Here is a 20,265-nt window from a genome sequence, read left to right on the forward strand (position 1 = left end):
TTTATACAAAGGAATTTAAGTCAGGGTCTTGAAGAGATATTTTGCACTCCCATGTTCACTGCAACATTATTCACAATAGTGAAGATGTGGAAGCAACTTAAATGTCCACTTATGGTTGAATAAAGAAAATGCAGTAAATACATCATATAATGGAATATAATTTAACCTTAAAAAAGAAGGAAATCCTCTCTTATGTAACAACAGGGATGAACCTCAAGAATATTATGCTACGTTAAGTAAGCCAGTCACAGAAGGACAAATACTTCATGATTCCACTTATATGAAGTATCTAAAGTAGTCAGGCTCACAGAAACAATAGAATGGTAGGTGCCAGGAGCTGGGGGGAGGGGGATATGGGGAGTTCTATGGGTTTAAAGTTTCAGTTATGCAAGTTGAAAAAATTCTAGAGATCTGCTGTATAACACTGTGTTTAGAGTTAACAACTCTCTACTGTACACTTAAGAATTTGTTAAGAAGGTAAATTTCATATTATGTGTTTTTGTTACCAAGTCTAAACTCATACTGCTTGCTGCACGACAGACCAATAATCAAGAGATGAGTTGTTGAGGGAAGGAATAACGACTTTATTTGGAAAGCCAGCAAACTGAGAAGATGGTAGGCTCATGCCCCAAAGAACCATCTTGCCTGAGTTAGTATTCAGGCTCCTTTTATATTAAAAGGGAGGGAGTAAAGTCAAATACTTCCTGGTTCCCATCAGCCTCCAGAGGGGATGTGTTAATTCTTCCTCCCTACAGTCATTCACAGGTGGGCCTAGTCAGGATGTTTCCTGTGAGCTAAACAAAGGTATTTTAGCTTAATGCTCATTACCTGGGAAGAAGGGTTCCCAGAGATGGGCCGTTATGTATAATTTAAGCTTATAGGCAACATCCTTTTAGTGATTAACTTGTAATAGGATACAAAAGCTTCTTCCCTATTACATTTTTATTACAACCACAAAAAAAAAAAAAAAAATCTTCAGACCATGATCCAAATCTGACTTTGTGAAGGAGATGGAGAGAACATTGGGTGGAAGCATCCTTAGATTAGTTTAAGGAAAGTTCTACAAAGCCTCTGGGAGTCCTTGAACCATAGTCCATGGATTTAAAATATTAGGAGTTGGAGCCCTTAGTCATTTGTGTTCCATTAAGTCCAGGATGAGCATTCTCATGGCTACCACAGTAAGGAAGGAGAGGGAAGGTGGTATTCTGACCACGGTCCCCAGTGCCTCCCCCAGGTGGGGAACTTCGAAAGCTGGCTGACTTCCTCTTTGCCCCTTTGAAAAATCACCTTGGGACATGGAGGTAACCCAGTCACTAAGGCTGAGACCCAATGGCTTCAGCTGCCCACTTCCTCCAGCCTCTGTGAGGCTCTCCTGAGCTTCTTGTTCTTGGGGGCACCCCAAGGCACCCTGGGAGTTAGACTCTAGGGGCAGAGAGAGGCTCTCAAAGGAGGTGTGGAAGGCTTATCCTGGGTACAATTTCTTGCTGACAGTGAAGCTGCTGAAAGCATGTACCATGGTCACATAAGAACAAACCCAGAATCCTGCCATGGGGAGACTACACCTGGCTCTGTTCTGAAAGAGAAGGGAGCGGAAGTCTAGGTTCTGAACATTGCTTCTGGTATTCTTTTTCTCAGCTCCCTGAGCCAGCCCCATTGGACATATCCCCTTCCGCATCTCAGCATTTCCCTGTCTCATCTGCCTTTCCTCTGGATCTCTTCTGATGCCTGGGAACAGGATTATGCATTTATCTTCTTTTCCCTCCCCACAGGGCAGGCCACAGAGCCTTCTCCTCCCAACTCAGCCCTCCTTGCCTCCAAAGATCACTTGAATCCTCTTCCAGGAAGCATCTTTGACTTACTTCAACCAAAACTTGTCATCCCCATGGCACTTGAAATGTGAACTGACAACACAGGGTCTGGGTTGTTGTCTAATTGTTTCCCTGTTTTGTGGTCAGGCCACTCAAAGTGGCTGATCTCTTGCTCTCTGTACATCCCCTGCTCTACCCATGGGTGCCGAACTGCTTCACTTATACCCTACTCACTTGACTGACATTCCTACATACTTGCCCCAGGCCCCAGCTAGTGGTTGTTCTTATCAAAGGGGCAGTGAGGGGCGTGCCCCTCTGCTAGTTTCTTTGGTAACCGATGAGCCTACCTGACGTCAATTCCCTTGTAACTGGCAATCTCCCTTTTCTTCTGGGAGTGAGGACTGTTGCCATGTCCTGCCCACCATCTGCTGCACACAGTGGGGTGTCGCTCCAGGACGTGTAAGCTCCCCAACCCATTAAACCATTGATGTCTCTGTTGCTGACTCCGGGCTCTTTCTTCCGTCTTGAAGCTGGGCAAGCACAGTGTTTGCAGGCCTGCGGGGTGAAGCCCAACACCTGTGTATCTCATCCTTTCACTTTACAGCCACCCCCAGGAATCTGTTCTTTATCTCTGCCAGATCATCCAACACATCAATGATAGGGCCCCCTTTAACACATATAAGAAACTTCAAATTAACAATCAACAGGAGTCCAGGGTCAGGATCAAAGCTGATGATTACCTTTAGAGTCTGATTGGGAGAATTACATTGTCTCTGAAGCAAGAGAAATCTCTAGAAGAAAGCTAGTTTTAGGGGAAGATAGTAGCATTTTCAACATGAGGAGTTTGAGAAGCATGTAAAACATGCAGGTGGACAGTCCTACAGCAGGATGGGACCTGGGGCTGCAGCTGGGAGTCATCATCAAGGGTGGAGACTGTTACTTTTATCAAGACATCGTTGCTCATTGTGGCCATTGAAACACTCTCAAAACAGCTGGGAGCATGCATCAGACATAAAAGCTCTCCTCAGAGGTAACTAATCTCTGCAGAAGATGAAACATTGATGTGCTAAACAATACCCTAAGATCATTTAAATAAACATCCAAGGTAGCAGAAGTGATGTGCAACCCAGTGCATAATTAGTTGACAAGTGAGAAATGCAACCAGTAAGTCCTATTTGTTCCAAAAAAGGAGAAAACATTTTAGGCTGGAGAAATCCTAGGTACAGACTTAGGCTGAATCTTTAAAAATGGCAGAGAAGAGGAGAAAATCCCAGGTGAGTGCATTTCATTAGCAAAATGGGAAGGTGGGAGTGTGAAGGTCAACTTTGGACATATTCAGAAATGTCCAGGATATTCCAGTCATAAGGAGATTCCAGGATAAGGCTGTAGTTACATCAGGGAACCTCACCTGTCTGACTTTAACAGACCTTTGCAAAACGTAGTGTGACGTAAGGCGAGGGTGCCTGGGTTAGAAGCCATGGGTCTGCCCTCTAATACTACTTCACCACTTACCTGTGGTATGACCGTGAACAAGACATTTAATCTTCCTGAGTCCCTTCTGTAAAATCAATCCCTGTCTATGTTAAAGAGCTTTTGTGAAGATCCGAAGAGAAAACATTTGTGAAACTCCCCCAAACACAGCTGTTAATAGGTATTGGTTGCTATCAAGATTTCTGACCTCTTTAATACACACAGCACCTTTTCTGAATTCCCGAAGCCACTTAATGCTTGTGTCATTAATTTTGACCTCCCTGTACCACCTGTTATTATCTCTTAATTGCTTCACAAGTTTGTAGGACTTTCTTTTTTTTTAGATAATCACAAAGACATAAGAGCTTAAATTTCTTTATGCAAATCAGTACTTCTCTTTTTAAAAAAATTATTTATTTTTGGCTGTGTTGGGTCTTTGTTTCTGTGCGAGGGCTTTCTCTAGTTGTGGCAAGCGGGGGCCACTCTTCATCGCGGTGCGCGGGCCTCTCACTATCGCGGCCTCTCTTGTTGCGGAGCACAGGCTTCAGACGCGCAGGCTCAGTAATTGTGGCTCACGGGCCCATTTGCTCCGCGGCATGTGGGATCTTCCCAGACCAGGGCTCGAACCCGTGTCCCCTGCGTTGGCAGGCAGATTCTCAACCACTGCGCCACCGGGGAAGCCCCAGGACTTTCTTAGTTAGAGAAAAAACTCACTGTGGGCAAAAGCCTTATCTTAGACATTCACTAAATGCTCAGAATATTGTGGGCACGTACTAAGTGCTCAAAATGTTGTTGCCATGATTTATTTCTATGTCCAGGAAGACCAAAATAATCCCCAAAGATTTCTCAGAGGAAGTAGATCTTGGGGTTGACATTGACAGATGGGTAAGTAATGACAGGTAATGTTCAAGGGGCAGGATGCCTAGTGAGGGGAATGATGTGAGCAGAGTGGCAGATTTTTTTTTTTTTTTACTTTTCCAGATGCCTGATTTCTCTAGAACATTCTACCAGGTTTTGAAGTCATTTATCACCCTGGTGCTTTGTGAGAAAAGCAAATGAAACAAAACCAAAAGAGAAAATATCCATCCAGCAGCTGGACAGCTCAGTTATTTTTAGGGACAGGGGAAGAAGCCAGCGTTTGAGACTCAGCAAAACATCCCACTCTGTTTGGGGTTGACCAGTCCCTGGGAATGCACAGAGCTAAGCATTTTCTCAGCTGTAACTCTCCAGCACATGTGTATTTGAAGGGAAACTTAGCCCATCTGTTTCTAATTCATTTACTTTGAACTCATCAAAAGAGCTGTTGACATGTCCTTTGCCTGGCCAAGTTCTCCATGGGTTTTTGGGAAATCCCAATATATTATTGAATTCTTTTTGGTGTACTGGGGTTGTTGGGTTTTGTCTTTACTGGGAGCCCAGGGAGAGTGGAGAATGCTATGAACTGGAGTCATTCCAAACCTGCTGAGCTCTGCTCTTCCCTCACTGAGTCTCAGTGGCTCTCAGAGTCTGATCAGCTTGGAAAGAGAACAAAGTACCAGGCATCCCCAAGGTCTCAGGTCTCCTCTCCTTGCTCCTAGCAGAGCCTGAGGGATGGCTCAGGAGAGGGAGAAAAGTGCTTTAGAGGCAATTTGGCCAGTAGACTAACTACAGAATGAAGAGAGTTTTAATTCTAGATACTGTGTGACCTTGGCAAAAGAAGTTCCTTTTCTGTTCTTCAATTACTCAAAGTACAGTAGGAGAAATAGTATTGACAATTTTGATCCATCTACTAGAGATGGCTTGTGTGGTTGGTGTGGTTTGTAACTTTGGAAACAAAAATATCACAGTAAGAAATTATGATTTTCCAGATCCCCAGATGGCAGTCCTGACCCCTTTGAGTAGAGTGTGTTCTCCCATCTCTAGCACTGGGCATGGACAATTGTCCATCCTTATTTTCTCTTAGGCTTGGTGAGGGGTCCAGCCTGGGTGTGTAGCTCAAGTCCTGAGTGATGCTGACTGATCCGCAAAGGGTTGGGTTGTTGATACCGGAGTCCCCCAGCCTCTCCATTCAATGTGCATACTTGGGCAAGCACGGAAGGAGATTTGTGTTCCTGCCAGCATAGGCATAGCTAATACCCCCATCAGAGGAGATCAATGTGTACATTCTAGAGAACTGGAAGCTGAAAAGGAACTTGGGAGCTGAAAACTCTCCTTTTTATTTTACGTATGAGGGAAACTTGGGCTCCAAGAGGCAAAATACTGTTCCCAGTACTTACGGGACATTGATTTTGTGCCAGTCCTATGCTGAGTTCTATCATATTTGGCAGCACTGGATGGAAGATATTATTATCCCCATTTTGCAGGTGAAGCAACTGGGATACAAAGAGGCTGATAACTGGTCAAAGTCACTCAGTGAGCAAGTTATGAACTAGAATCTGAATACAGCTCTGCTAACTTCAAAGGTCAATTGACACAGAGCTAGCTAGTGAGGGACCAGAACACAGAATCCTGGATCTCCCAGCCAAAGAATGTTCTAAAATGTAAAAGTTGGGTTCTTCCTTCGGTGTGCATGCCCTCACCTTTACAGCACCTCCCTGGTCCATCCACAAGGGGTTGGCTGCCTGGGGAGAGGAGCCCAGTGGCAGAGGTGTAGAGGGTGATGAGAGGGTAAATAGGTGGAGGGGAATCTGACTCTCCCCCCTGAGGGCACTGTGCAGGGGCAGGCCCTGTGAGTGGCCTCTAGAGATCTCGCTATGGTCACCACGATTGAGCAAGTGAAGTTTAGAAGCCAACAGGCAGCAATGGCCTATCAATTCAAAGGACTACCATAGCACCACTCCTGTAAAAGACACTTGCCACTTTCCATCTTTTCTATCCTTTTTGCCCCAACACATGAGAGGTGGCAGGGGGTGGGGGTGGGGAATAGGAGATGTCTTAAGAGTAGATCAAGCTCCCTTTATCATCTCTTTGTCCTTTAGGCAAGAGCCTGGCCAGTGTTGGAGGAAGGGAGGAGATGATGCCTTATTGGACGTATGATGGAGTTCTGAAAAAGGCTCAGTTCATTTGTGCTTTTTTAATCATTGGAAGTGATTAGCCAGCAATGAGATATGCCTGGGTTATCACTGAGGATGGGAAAAGGGATTTGACAGGGACCATCTGAAAACAGGGGTTGGGCAAAAGGCAAATGATTTCATGTCTGTGCCTTATGAGTTCCAACTGTTCAATGGGCTGATTATCTTCTCTTTTCCCACCCATCTATCAAATGGATGGAGTATGAGAATGGAATGTGTCCTTAGATGAGACAACGTGTCCTTAGATGAAATTTCTCCTCTTCTCTTGTGCACATTTTGCTTGTGTCTGCACTCCCTGGTTTCGGCCAAAAGAAAAAGACACTGCCAGGTTGGCTGTTCTTCCCAGATGAACTACTCAGCACCAGAAAGTCCAGACGTGGAGGGAGGGAAGGAGAGAGGGAGGGAAAGAGGAAGGGAGGGAGGGAGAGAGAGAGAGAGAGAGAGAACAAATGCCAAGGAGGGAAAGGGGAAAGGGACAAGGTGTAAAGGGCAGAGTGGGTGAGAAATGCAGCAACGGGGAGGAAAAGAGGTGGGAAGAGTAGGAAGAGGGAAGGGAGTAGGGGATAGGGAAGACAGGGAGAAGAGTGGACAGAAGTGTTGAGAAGGGGGTTGGGGAAGAGGCATGGGTTTTGGGGTCAGCGCTGGAGCAGTTTCCTGCCAGGCCTGCTGCCCAGCCAGCTGCTGGAACATCTGCATCCTGGTGGGGGTGTTTCCAAATGGAGCTACCTCTTCCCGGGACTTCTTGCCCCGCACATTGGTGTGCCTGCCCCCTTAGGCCCCTCCCACCGTGCTTGCTTTTCCTCTTATTAATCAGCCACTTGTGTCCAAACAGCTAAATCAGCTCTGGACGTAGGCAATGGGTGAGCAGTTGGGGCAACCATGGGGTCAGCCAGGGGAAGAAACGTTTGCTCTTGGACATCACAGTTCCAGGCACAAGAGGAGCTGACTGGCTGTACCAAAGCTGCCCTAACCTCTGCTTGAATGAGTTTATGCAAAGAATGTGGAAATGGGACTCAGGGTCTGGGGCGACAGAGTCACTGCATGGTCTTGGTGAGTCTTCTTGAGTGGCAAATCATCATCTGTAAAATAAGGACCTAAAGTCCCATCCTGGTGACTCTGGGGAAAAAAATATTTTGTAAATCTCATTTTAGCATCCTTTGCTACCTGATACCTGAGTTTGGATAGAGAGGGTTCAGATAAAAGTTGAAAGCTCTCATCCTCTCCTCAATGCCTTTCATCTTGCTGCAGCACCTCAGGCCTGGTGGGGTCTGACCGGAGGGGTCCCTGCAGCGGTGCCTTTCCTGGGGGAGTGCCAGATGGTGTCAGGTGTCAGGGCCAACCTTCAGCCCCTGAAGGAGGGAAAGCTTGTTTCCCAGGCCTCCATGGCTTCTGTGGTGTCCTCTTAGTCTCTTCCAGAGTCCCCCATCCCCTGGTGTCACCCTGGGGCATCCACCCGACTCTGCCTCTCAGCTGACAGATAATTAATCTCTGCGAAGCTGCCACAAGACCTGGAAGGTTCTAACTGCTAATTTGATGAAAAGAGGTTCTGGTTTAGCTCTTCCCCGGGAAATCTCACTTTTAAAGGCCATCCTGCTCTTTCTCCAGATGGCGGCTTTCCTGGTCCTTCCTTTTCCTCTTCTGCCTCCTTCTTTTCCCAGATCTTGTGAAGATGTCCTCGGGGCAGCCAGGTCAGGCTAGGCCGCTTCCATGGCCTTACTTCTGTGAGAGTGGGCGGTGATTTCAGGGGACCCACTAGACCTGGCTAGTGGGGAGAGGCTGGGGGAGGGGGTGGACAATGCCCAAACCTCAGCTCCTGTTGTGGTCCTGGCCCTAGAGGGGCCCCTGTAATTTACCTTCCAGAGCTGTCACAGCCAGACTGCTGGTGAAGTCATCCTGGGAACCCCAGGCTTTCCCAACCCCTCCTGCCCTGGGGAGCCCTCCCACCTTTGGGCTCTCTGCTCTCACCCACACTGCCAAGACCCTCTTGGGGGCAGTGATGGTAGAGTTAGGATGCCACTCTCCCTGCAGCCTTGCACGTTTGTGGGGGATCTAAACTAAATTGAGAAAGGTCTCCCCTGATATTTCTGGCCTCTTTCAGGGTTAGGTTCACATGGCTCCTTGAAATCACCTGTTTTCAGTCTCTTTAATTTTGACCTCTTCAAAGCTCTGCACGGACCCAGAGAGTTTATATGTGTCCTCTGATGAGCAGTGGGCCTTGGGGGCAGACACTGGAAGGGTGTGTCTGAACATCAAGGAAACTCCACAGATGGTCCCTGGAGAGGGGATTCACTACTCCCCTGGGGAGGGGTGTGCAGTGAAGGTTGAAATGTAATTAGATGCCGCAGGTGTGTTTATATGAGTTCACGGGACATAAATCCCAAACACCAAAGTGGACCTACAGGCAGGAAGAGGCTTGCCATTTGTTGAACACCTACTGTGTGGCCCTTGATAACTCATCTACCCCTCACAACAGTCCTGCTAGGTAAGCGTTGTTATGCCCTTTTACAGATGAGGGCACTGGGGCTCGGAAAGATTGTGAAAATAGCCTAAGATCACAATGTAACAAATGGCCGAGCTGGGGTTTCTTGGCTGGGATTTTAAGGGGAACTTGGCATGTTTGGATCCTGACTGCCTTGGGGAAGTGTGACGAGGGGGCACCAGGCACTGCTTGTCCTCTGCTCCCAGTGGGCCCCCTCTTACTCCCAAGTCAAATTCTTTTCGCTTCTTAAAGCCAGTTCCACACTCAGCCCTGCTGGGAAGGTCCCTGCTTCCTGCTTCTCAGCCCCTCTCCTCTCCCCCAGCTGTCTTGAGCTCCTGCAGTGAGCACAGGGAGACCAGAGGAAGTTCATTCTCCCTGTGGGGCTCCTTCCTCTATTGGGACCAGGCGCTCCTGGTTTGCTCAGATGAGGCCTTCATGGTGTCACCCCCTGACCACTCTTGCCGTGGTCCACGCTGATGGAGAAACCAAGTGCTGAGCATAGCTAAGCCACAGGGACTTCTCCCGGGCTCCCGTTTGCCAGCTCTGACCTGAACTAGCTTTGTCTGGAGGCAGGGCAGGGAGGGTCCCTCTGCCTGGAGGTGCTTAGCTGGATCCTGACTGAAGACAGTGGACTATACAGAGGATAGCCAGTCAGCCACATGGCTTCACGCTGCCACAGGCAGGCCTGCTCTCAGTCCCACATCCCTATCCTCAGTACCAGCCAACTTCCAGTGTTCCTTCCTTTCCCCTCATCTGTGTGCGTCAAGCTTCCTAGGGCATGGTGCTGGTGCATAAATGGAGTCACATTCACTATAGCTGCTTGCAGATGCTTACAGGCATCTTTCTACCAAGACACTTAGCTTCCCGGATTACATTTCATAATATGTACTTTCCTGTAAATCTGGGGAGTGGCCCCACCCACCGGGCACTGCTGTCACTACTGTTGGGCACCCCTGCTTCCTCTGGCCATGGCTGCCTTCTCTGCTCTGGGCCCATGCCCACCTTCACTATCCTGTCCCATGCACCCCTGCAATCTGCCGCTGGGCACCACCACTGCTGTGGCCACCTCATCCATTGCCCAGGTGACACTAGGGACTAAAACTGTGTGCAGTCAACATGTCAGAGGATGCCTCCCTACCCCTCTGTGTCCTTTTGATGGGGGTCACAAGTACAAGCCTGTGCTGTGATACCTGGCAACACTTTTGGTGAAGTGGCATTTTCTGGTTTTGCCTTGTAGCTGAAACTGTGCACCTCAGATTGGGACTTGAACCCAGGTGCCGGGACTCAAACCCAGCCTAAACCCAGACTGGGACTTGAACCCATGTGGCCGGGACTTGAGCCCGGCCAAAATCCTGATTGGGACTTGAACCCACACAGCTGGGACTCAAACCCGGCCAAAACCCGGTCTTCCAACTGAGATCACACACCTGGTTTCAGGGCTCAGTGAAGCTCAGGTTCTTGATGTCTCATCACAGAAAGAATTCAGTGAGAGACAAAGTGACAGGTAAGAAGTAGATTTATTTAGAGAGAAACACACTCCACAGACAGAGTGTGGGCCATCTCAGAAGGTGAGAAAGGCACCAGGGTATGGGGTTGTCAGTTTTTAGAAGAGTAGGTAATTTCATAGACTAAGGAGTGGGAGGAGTATTCCAGCTATTTTAGGAAGGGGCGGGTATTTCCAGGAATTGGGCCACCGCCCACTTTTTGATCCTTATGGTCGGTCTTGGAACTGTCATGGTGCCTGTGGGTGTGTCATTTAGCTTGCTTATGTGAGCGTATACTGAGGCTCAAGGTCTAGTGGAAGTCGACTTGTCTGCCATCTTGGATCCATTTGGTTCTAATCAGTTTATGTCATGTCCTTGGACTATGTCATTCTTTCAAAGGTTGTGCCCTGTCTCCTTCCTTCCTGTTTCATAGCCACTTTTCCCCTTGGACCTGAGAGATGGCTGGACTGGGAGGGGCGTGTGAGGAATGAGGATCATGCTGCTCCCAGCGTGATCACAACAACTACTTCTCTGTTCCTGGGTCAAGCTTGGCTTCCTGACTTCTGCTTATTTTAAGAGAGTTCTCTGCTGGGAAGCTTAGCGCCTTGTGAAACAGATGCTGGATGGGTTCGCCTCACCTGGTTTCCAGACCTCTCTTGATCCCAGCAAGCTGAAATGGGGAAGTGCCACCCTGACCCCATCTGATCCTTTATCACCTCCTCTGTTCTTTCTGCCCCCAGACCTCCATCATGCCCTTTCCTCTGCCTGGAACAAGTACAGATGTGTGCCTGTGTTGTGATGCCTGGTGGCAACTTCTCTCCTCTCCATCTAGCTAAAGCCTACTTCTCCTTCTGGGCCCAGCTGAGACCCCACCACCTCAGGAAGCTTCCCTTGATTAGCCAGCTCTGCACCACAGCTCCCTCTGTTCAACCCCTATGGCCCTTGGTCGGAACCATCCATACTGTCACGTGACCACTTTACCCTTGCTATAGGTGGGATGTTTGTGTCCCCGCCCCCCCAAATTCCTATATTGAAACCTAATCTCCCATGTGATGGTATATGGAGGTGGAACCTTTGGGAAGAGATTAGGTCATGAGGGTGGAGCCCTCGTGAATGGGATTAGTGCCCTTATAAAAGAGGCCCCAGAGGAACTGTTGAAATGTTGGTCAAGGGAAATGAACTTTCAGTTGTAAGATGATGCAGTACTGGAGATCTAATGTAGAGTATGGTGACTAGTTAATAATAAGGTATAGTTGAAATTTGCTGAGAGAGTTGATCCTGAGTATTCTTACCACTCCTCCCCCGCCCCCCCCACACACAAAAGGTAACTATGTGAAGTGAGAGAAATGTTAACTAGCTGCTTGTGGTAATTATTGCATAATATATGTATATCAAAACATCTTGTGGGCTTCCCTGGTGGTGCAGTGGTTAAGAATATGCCTGCCAATGCAGGTGGCATGGGTTCGAGCCCTGGTCCGGGAAGATCCCACATGCCACGAAGCAGCTAAGCCTGTGTGCCACAACTACTGAGGCTGTGCTCTAGAGCCTGTGCTCCACAACAAGAGAAGCCACCGCAATGAGAAGCCCGTGCACCACAGTGAGGAGTAGCCCTCGCTCGTCGCAACTAGAGAAAGCCCATGCGCAGCAACGAAGACCCAATGTGGCCAAAAGTAAAAAATAAAAAAAAAACCAAACAAAAAAACACCTTGTACATCTTAAATATATACAATTTTTATTTGTCAATTATACTTCAATAAACCTGGAGGGGAAAAGAAAATGAAAGAGGCCCCAGAGAGTTTCTTGCCCTTCCACCATGTGAAAACATAGTAAGGAGATGGCTGTCTATGAACCAGGAAGCAGGCTCTTAGCAGACACTGAATTTTCCAGTGCCTTGATCTTGTACTTCTAGCCTCCAGACTGTGGCCAATACATTTCTGTTGTTCATAAGCCACTCAGTTAATGGTACTTTGTTACAGCAGCATGAACAGCCTAAGACAACCCCCAAGCAGTTCTCTACCTGGTGTCGCTTCTCTCCATCTAGACTGGGTGCCCCTTGAGGTCTTGGGGTACATGCAATTTGCTCCTCTTGCTTCTTGCAAAGTACTCACCACTTGGCTAGGGCTCAGCAAACCTTTGATTCCTGATTGAGTAAAATTGGGGACATGGTTGATGTGGGCTTGGGAGGTCCCGGTAGCCCCTTTCTTTGTGCTGCCCTAAAATCCTGACTTGGTTAATTAAGATGCACTGAGAAGTCTGGGGAACTGTCATCTTCTGTTTGCAGATCACACTCTGTTCCGTCCTGCCCTCATTCCTCAAGCCACCTGGTTGGCAGCCCTGAAAGCAAAAGTGCCTGCAGGTCCCTTCCAGGTGTTGCCTCTCCACCTCTAAGGAGAAAGATTTAGTTGTATGGATTTTGGCAAAGCTTTAAAACCCGCAATAAATAACAAAAAATTCAGCCTACAATTCTGCATATTTTATAACTCAGTCTAATAAAGAAATAATCCAAGATGGCACCTGCTAAGAAAACTTAGTTTATTGAAATATGACTGTAATATAGAAAAGATGGCTAATACACTAGGCTGCAAGATATTAATGCTCTATACTTCTGCTGGTGTGTTTAAAAGAAGTCTCTCATGTATTTTATTTTATTTTATTAGGAGCCATAGCATTAGCTTTTAAAGGCATTGTGAATGAGAGAGAGAAGAAAAGAGATTTGAATGATTAAAAAAAAAAACCCTCAGCAACTCAGCCTGCCTTTCTCTACAGACGAAACAAACAAACCAAAAAAAAAAAAAAAAAAAAAAAGAGAGTTTTTTTTCATCAACATTTTTTTTTTCTTGGCTGGGATATTAGGACCATATATTAAATTCCCCCAAAAGGAGGCCCTAGAACTATTTACATAATAATATCTCCACTGTGGTTGTGACAGATGGGCTTCACTGACGCAGACATACTGTTAGGGGCTTAGCAATAGATTAAAAAAAAACACCACAATACTGTGTAACATAATAAAAGTGTATTGTAATGTACATCATAACTTGTGGCCAAGGTTAAATTTGTAGCCGGAGTATGAAAGTCGTATTCCATTTTACAAAATAGATGTTACAGAGAAAAGTGTTAAAGATGAGTTGACTCAACCATTTATTTTTAGTTTATATTTTATTCTATTTTCCTTGGCCCTACTTATGCAATATTTTTTTAATCATATGAAATGACATTGTTATGTACCCCCTACCTACCCTCTCCTCAGTGTGAGGAGCAGCCTGGGATCTACAGACTTTCTTAGTTTTGTGGAGTCATGTTTCGGGGGGCCCTGAGACTTTGGTCTACTGGAAAATGGCTGTTTGTGGTTTCCTTTTTTTGTTTTATTCAAAGCTTCTTGCTGGAGCTGAGACAGGCAGTGGTCTCTGAGGGTGGCCTCCTTTGGCTTATGTGGAATCTTTGGAGACAAGCCATAGTTCCAGGGCAATGTGGCCATCAAGAGGTGACATAGATATGAGAGCAGAGACCAGTGGGAGCCATCCCATGGAATATGGACTGTGAATGCCTTCCTAGGCAACCCCGTCTTTCTTGTCAAGAAATTGACCATTGACTTCATCCCAAAAGTCCTACCTTCCTGAACCTACCCTCTCTCCACCAGCATGCACACTAAGGCATCGGGTGAAGGGGGAGGCACTCTCTTTACCTCAAGAAGAAGTATTTATGGGGTGGGATATCTGCTGAAGACATTTCGTCCTCATCTACTGTCCTAAATCTCCAGGTGCCTTTCAGTGCCAACAGAAACAAAGATATCTTTTATGAATCACAAGATAATAGAATTTGGAGCTAGAACAAACATTTGTGCAAAAAAAAATCCTCTATGTGCCTTGTTTTTTAATCTGTAAAATGGGAAACATTTAGTTCCTATTTCATGGGGGTGGTTATGAACTTTTAATGAAATAAAAGTGCTTAGCGCATAGTAAGTATTCAATAAATGTTAGATGTTTCATTTAATGGTTATAAATATTATTATCTCACTTAGAGATGATCTTCTGCAGACTAAAAAGAGCAATTGAAAACCTGTGTGTTTCCCTTTTCTGAACCATCTCTCTCCCTGGGTCTCTCTTTCAGGCCAGAAGTTAATTCACCCTCCCTTCGTTCCTTCCTTTCTTTTTGCATTGGTTTATTCTATACTCTTGCTTTCTGCAGGTCCAATATTATCCATTATTCAAGCCTGCACTGAAATCTCCTCCCCTCCCTGGATTAGCTGTTCACTCCTCCATCTTCACAAGCCCTGGCCTCCTCTGAAACCTAGAGCAACTAGAATCTACTCATCTATTTGGTACCACTTTGCAGGTGGAAGTTAGAGAGAGTATAATGGCAGCTCCTGAGAGGAAGATCTCTGAAAAACTGTAGATATTTTTCAAGGAGGGAGCTCTATGTTACCAAAAGTTTGAAACAGTGCCTGTGGGCCTTTGTGGGGATGCTAAAGGGTAGATTGCAGCATTCAAGGAGGACAGAATTGCAAGTAGTTAAAGAGATCAACTAGTCCACACCTCACCTTTAAAATATGATAGAGGAAACCAAGGCTCAGGTTGACAGGAGGCTATTCTGCTAAGGGTCCCACAGCCAGTAAATCTGGCTCCAAGCTTCAGCTGGTGTTCAATTCCCCTTCCCACCACCATGCCACAGAGGCTGTGTTGGGTGTGGAAATTAATTGGAAGACTTCTAAACTCTAAGATAAAAAGCTGTCCATTGTAGTCTTGAGTTTTTTTTGTTTTTTTTTTTTTGTCTTGAGTTGCGATTATTTAAGTTTTTGCTTATCAATGAGTGGTCTTCTAACTGTTACATATTTGATGAGGGCAAGACTATATTAACTGCTTCTATGTGCACAGTACATGTACTACACAGGAGGACAAATTTTACCAACAGGTGGTCAGTTACTCTTTGTTGATCCAACTTAATTTGTTCTAAACCAGCCTGAGTTAGTATCTTCACTTTGGTCAAAGCCAGCAACCTCTTCAAAGACACTGGAGATTCGGTAGAGAGCATGCATAGCCTCTCAGTACTCCATGGCAGCGTGCAGAATGTTAAGGCATGACTTTAACTAGGGGTCCTCCCTCTGGGGCTGGGCCAGGGTATGCAGGAAGACAAAGGCACTAGAGAGGTGCCCCGCCCAGGCGGTGAGCGTGGCTCAGGGAATTCAGTCAGGGCTTGCTCAGATGGGAATGCTGAGTGTTTCCATGGTGGGGCCGACCATCAACCCTGGGAGGTCAGGGAAGCTGACTGCTAGGGGCAACTTTTGGGAGGAAACAAGTACCATCTTCTCAGAAGACTCTGTTCTGAATTCTTATTGCTGCATCTAATGGGACCTCAAACACAATCTGAGCATATGGCTACCTGCATGGAGTTATTCGAAGAGTCCTAGAAATTTGAAGTGTATGATCCACACCAGCACTGTTGAATAGAAATATAATGTGAGCCACAAATATAATGTAAAATTTACTAGTAGACATATTATAAAAGTAAAAAGAAGCAGGTGAAGTTAATGTTATGAATGCATTTTAATTTAATTCACTACATCTAAAATATTCTAATTTCAACATACCATCATAAGAAATGATTAATAAGATGTTTTACATCCTTTTCTTCAAAATAAGTTTTTGAAATTTTGTGTTTATTTACATTTAAATTATCTATCAATTGGATGGGAAGTTGTCTAATAGGTACAGAGCTTCACTTTTGCAAGATCAACAAGTTCTAGAGATTGGTTACACAACAAAGTGAATATATTTAATGAGAAACTATACAATAAAATGGTTAAGATGGTAATCTTTGTGTGCTTTACCATAATTTTGAAAAGTGAAGCAGATTTATTTACATTTATATGGAAAAAAGTTTAAAATGTGGTTAGGTAAATGTTAAATAAAAAATAATAATAGTGTTAAAAAATAAAGTATATATCAATTGGAATCAGCTATTTATCAAGTACTCAATAGCCACCCTATTGGATGGAATGGGTCTAAACCATCTTTTTCTTCTGAAATTCTGCCAGTTAGGCCAGGAGAGGGGAGTGGATTAAGGGATCATTACTGTTCTAACTCACATCCCCTTTGAAGTGTTCATATTTTAGCACTAGTTTTTTGTTTTTTTTTTTTTTTAATTTATTTTATTTATGGCTGTGTTGGGTCTTCGTTTCTGTGCGAGGGCTTTCTCCAGTTGTGGCAAGCGGGGGCCACTCTTCATCGCGGTGCGCGGGCCTCTCGCTATCGCGGCCTCTCCTGTTGCGGAGCACAGGCTCCAGACGCGCAGGCTCAGCAATTGTGGCTCACGGGCCCAGCCGCTCCGCGGCATGTGGGATCTTCCCAGACCAGGGCTCGAACCCGTGTCCCCTGCATTGGCAGGCGGATTCTCAACCACTGCGCCACCAGGGAAGCCCTAGCACTAGTTTTAATAGTGTTAACAATAGTGATCAAGTTTCTAAACCTCTTTCCAATGTGGCTGGAGTAGAAATACGACCAAGGATTTAGACCAAGGATTTAGCACCGCTGGTGGGGTTTTGGAGATCAAGGGAAGTTAGAAGGTAGATGGAGGGACATCACCTGGAGGGTACTGGGTGAGAACAAACAGTTGAGATGAGGATGTGAGTGGTATCAGGGTAACGCCCAGGCCGCATGTGGTAGTGAAAAGAGTGTAGGATCTGTAGGATCAGGACTGGCTGTCTGGATGCCCTCGCCTGACTCCATGACCTTAGAGTAAATCACGAATCTCCCCGAATCTCACCTTCCTTAATCTGTAACGTGGGGGTAATAAGCCCTTCCCTGGTTTCCTCAAAGAGGAATTGTCAGGCTCCGATTATAAGATTCACAGAAGTGGCTTGGTGCAAACACTAAAGTCCTCAGCTCGGGTAAATTTCGAGCCATCCAGCTGTGAGTCTTCCAGCAGGGCTGCTACACTTAATTCAACAGAAGCAGGATTTATTAAGGGCCTGGCCTAAGGCAAAGACTGTAGCAAGGGAGGAGGCGTCAAAGAGGGAAGCACATTTGCAACCTCCTGCCTCAGTAGGAGAGAAAAAATCCAGCTAGAAACGATTAGAAGACAGAATACAATTTGTCGGTGCAAACCAAAGTGGTTTGCACAGATGGTCTGAGGGGAGACAGTAGAGAGGCTGCTGTGTGGGCAAGGGGGTCTGGGGGGTGTCAGTTGTGGGGTGGGGAGATGCCCCAGGCAGGATGCAGAGTCCGAAGGGGCAGAGCAGGAGAAGAGAGAGTGTTCCTGGTGGAGGGCACAGCACAGACAAAGGCCAGGACTGGGAATGAGAGGCCACACCCTGGGGACAATGAGAAACCTCCTGGCTGGGACAGAAGTGAGGGGCAGAAAGGGGTGGCCGTGGGTCTCTTCCCTGCCAGCACCCTTCCCAATGCATGAGGCGTCAGGGAGAGACCAAACGTCTGACGCTCAAGTCTTCTGTCTTGCCCTGAAAGTGGGTCACCCACTGCAGAGGAGACCAGCCCACTTGAGATAAATATGAAATACAACCACAGCCATGGCGGGGATGCTCAGATAATCACCGGGAAGGCCGTGGGCAGCTCAGAGAAAAGGGGCTCTGATCTCAGACCATCTCTCTGCTGCACATGCTGGTACCAGGAATAAAACTGAACAGAGGCCCCACAGGAAACAAAATTGTCAGATATTTCCAAAGATTCCAGGGACTTCTGGCTTTCGAGCCAGTTCTTTATTTTCAGTTTACTATTTAATATCAGTTTTTTGATATGAGTGCTTTCCATCATGAATCCACACGGTTTTATACACACACACAATTCAGACTCCACCTGCATGCATTGTAGGTGTCCCTCAGTTCCTCAGCAGGCACACAGATGTCCTTTCCCAACACTCACATGTGCACGCACAAGACATACATGCACACACAGGCCTTGGGAACATGGAGGACACAACAGCTTTAATTGGAGAACAGTGAATGGGTGAAGACTCGGGGCTGAGCTGATGTTTAAGACTATTAATCAGACACCCAATGGGTAGCTATAGAAATGACGCTGGGGGCACCCTTGTCCCTTATTATTTCCTCTCCTGTCAATTTCCTATCAACTCTAATATTTTTCAAGCTTTGGGGTCCTTGCTTGCCTGTCACTTTTCTCTCCATTCTTAGGTACACCTTTTTCCAGAGTTTGGGTGGGCTAGGAATGTGGATATTGGAAAAGGTCAAATTAGCTTCGTAATTTGCTTTGGTAGTTTGTGTGGAGATAGGATGCTTCAAAAAGTTCCCTCTGCCCCAGGAGCCCTCTCACCCTGACCATACTATTTCCAACTCCACCTCTGAACTACACTTGCCCTAAGATGAGGAACCGCAGTATCTGGATTTGAATGATGGGCTATTTTCTAGGGTTCTTTTATTAGGCAGAAAATTCAGGCTGGGGCCATTTTCTTCTTTCTTATGTATTCCTTATATTTAGTGCGGAACTGGGTCCAACTTAGTAAGTGCAGGATGGATAGAAGGATGGATAAACCCAAGATTATTAGTTTACAAAATCATTTCATTTGTCAGCCAAATCTTGATCTTAAATCCTGCTCCAAGGGTCTGAAATGAAGCTTTGTTTTTGTCTAGAGGTCTAACACCAGCCAAAGAATGGTAAACCCAATTCCAGACAAATTCTTAGTCCCAGCCTTGATTCCCACTGCACCGTGACGATAGGTAGGCTAAGCTGTAAGTACCACCACAGGTTAACTGAAATGACTCATCAAAGGCAGCCAGGTGCAAGAACGGCTCAAACAGGCTGGAAAAATAAAGCCGACAGAATACCTGATTAATTCAGGAGCGAAACCTTGTGCCATCATCTGTTGTTCTCTGACTCCTCGTTGTTGGGACTCTGCTTTGCCCACTGGGTGATGTGTTCCCCAAGAGTAAGGATTGAAGTCTCCCAGCTTTAAAGTCAGAATTAGGTTCTGGGGATTTCTCCAGCCTTGGAGCTAAATTTTACCTCCAAAATTAGAGTCTGGCTAGTTTGCACCACAGTAGAAGGGCTACATGGACTGCAAGGGTCCCAGTGACCATGGCATTATGACCAATCTTCAGGAAGGGAAACTAGCATATATGTGTACTGTCTAAGTGCCAAATATTGTGCCAGTTATTCTCAAGTGCATTATTTTTCCTAACTTGGACAACAATCTCATGGTTGAAGATTATTGTAGAAAGGACTGAGTCTCCATGAAGTAAGCAGCTCACTGAGTGCCCCACAGATTTGGCTGTCAAACACCCAAACCTGACATCTTGGCCCTGCACCTGTGGACAGACTTTGGATGGAGAAGAGTGGAATGGACTGAAATAATATCAAATGTGGTGGGAAGCACAGGGCGGATTAGGATGTGATTAGACTTCATTTCCACATTTCCCCTTTTCTTCTCCCCAAGAGGGTCTGATAAGTTCCTCCTGTGCTCAAGTGGGACAGTGCAGTGGGCAGAGCCTCTCTAGAGGATTTGCAATTCAAGGGAGATGAGTGGATTGAAAGAGAAATATCTCCAGTGGTAGAATGTCAGGCATCTAATGGCCAGTGAGAGGACAGCTGGAGGTGGGTGGATCAGTCCTAAGGACTAGAGAGCCTGGGCATAAGGCAGTTTGCTCCTGGTATCTCCTCCCTCTTCCAGACCCACTTCCCTCTGCCCTTTCCTGTCTGGCTCCTTTGCTTTCTCTCTTTCTTTTCAGGACTCTGAGTTGCTAGGCAACCCTGGTCTGGAGCTGGTATGGCGAGCAGTCTCCACACAGGGACGGGGAGTCGATGGAACCCATGATTACAGGTATCTGTGCAGAAAGGAAGACGACAGCACCCCCCTCATAGCCTCCCAGAGATACAGGAAATGACAGGTCTGGGTGAGAGAAGGAAAGCTTTGCTCAGGCCACGTGCCACCTCCCCTCCCTGTTCTCCTGCTCCCTTCTCCCACCAGCAGGACTTCCTTCCATGCAGGCCCCAGAATCCTGGTGC

General features: G+C 46.4%; 1 pseudogene; it reads left to right on the forward strand.

The window, feature by feature from the left end:
• LOC118906724 overlaps positions 1 to 20,265 on the forward strand; it is a 74,480-nt pseudogene that overhangs the window by 51,295 nt on the left and 2,920 nt on the right.

The sequence above is a fragment of the Balaenoptera musculus genome, chromosome 14 (genome assembly GCF_009873245.2).
Source record: "Balaenoptera musculus isolate JJ_BM4_2016_0621 chromosome 14, mBalMus1.pri.v3, whole genome shotgun sequence".
Lineage (NCBI taxonomy): Eukaryota > Metazoa > Chordata > Mammalia > Artiodactyla > Balaenopteridae > Balaenoptera > Balaenoptera musculus.